Here is a 1430-nt window from a genome sequence, read left to right on the forward strand (position 1 = left end):
TCCCTTATTATTGCACCTAATGCAATGCATTTCACGACAGGGTCTGTGATGATGAAAGTTGCATCGGTTGCACTTAGGCTGGTTGCCGTTGTACGACCTTGTGGGTGTAGGGGTGGTAGAGATAGTAACAGAATGAGCTGTCACTAACTGTTGCCTCTTGGGGTTCTCTAGCATGGTTTCCCCCTTCCTCTTATCCCAGGGTTTCCTTCGGTCTTCTATATCCTTCGGTGGCTCCGAGACAGCGGTAATAGTACCCTGTTTAACACCGTGATCAATCAATCGTTGAGCCAAGTGCTTCGCGCTGTCAAACGTGACTGGGTTAGAGGCCAGGACATGCCCTTGGATCTGGGGTGATAATCCCCAAATGTACCTCTCCACCTTCTTCGATTCCGGGTTTACCATACTTGGGCACAAGGCTGACAAATCACTGAACCAAGCCGTGTAAGCGATTACGTCTGATCCGGTCATCCTTAGGTTCCATAGCTCATGCTCTAATTTTTGGATTTCGCCCCTCGGGCAGTATTCTTCCAGCATCAAGATTTTGAGATCTTCCCAGCTCATGGCATTAGCAACTGGGAGAGATAGGGCTTCCACATGTCCCTTCCACCAGGTGAGGGCTCGATCAGAGAAAGTGCAAGCGGCGAACTTGACTTTGCTGGTCTCTGGGCATGCACATATCTCGAAGACCGTTTCAGTCTTCTCGAACCATTGCATAAGTGCAATGACTCCTCCTACCCCGTTGAAAGTTTTTGGCTTTGCATTCGAAAATTCCTTGTATGTGCATTCTCTGATATAACCATGGCCAGTGCCATGATTCAAGTGGTTGTGGGGGTGGTGGCGGCGGCGTAGGTGTTGCGTTGTTGATGCGACGTGCAGATCTACGAGGCGGCATCGCTACCAAAGAAATAACAATGAAGACAATAAGTCTTTTAATGATTGTATGGTTTGGGTAGTAGGGGTCTCCTGCTAGGTGGAAATCCGGCCATTGTGTTAGTACGAGAATAGGGAGATAAGGATTCTCTAGAACTAAGGCACATAAGGTTGACATCAAAGTTAAACTATCGTATGCATAAAATACTCCTATAGTATTCTAAATGTTATGTTTGATTCTAAAGTTTATAAGTTTGGTAAGTTTTAAATTTGTTGTCCATTACAGACACTCCTTGGCATACGTTAGTCGGCTCTTGGACAAATATAGTTGATCAGGCTATATTCTTCTCAGTTCCGATTACATGTCCCAAGGGATACCTGCACTACACAACTTATTTATAATACTTCTATATTGTTTTAATTATGATACTGACCATGTTATTAATATGAAATGAATGCATGCCTACTTTACAAAAACTAAATAAATTTAATTTTTAAAAGTATGACTCTTACTCAGAGTGTTTTTGCCCAGTTGTGTTTATAGTTATATACCAAAATGG

Source organism: Lactuca sativa, chromosome 3 (assembly GCF_002870075.4).
Source record: "Lactuca sativa cultivar Salinas chromosome 3, Lsat_Salinas_v11, whole genome shotgun sequence".
Classification (NCBI taxonomy): domain Eukaryota; kingdom Viridiplantae; phylum Streptophyta; class Magnoliopsida; order Asterales; family Asteraceae; genus Lactuca; species Lactuca sativa.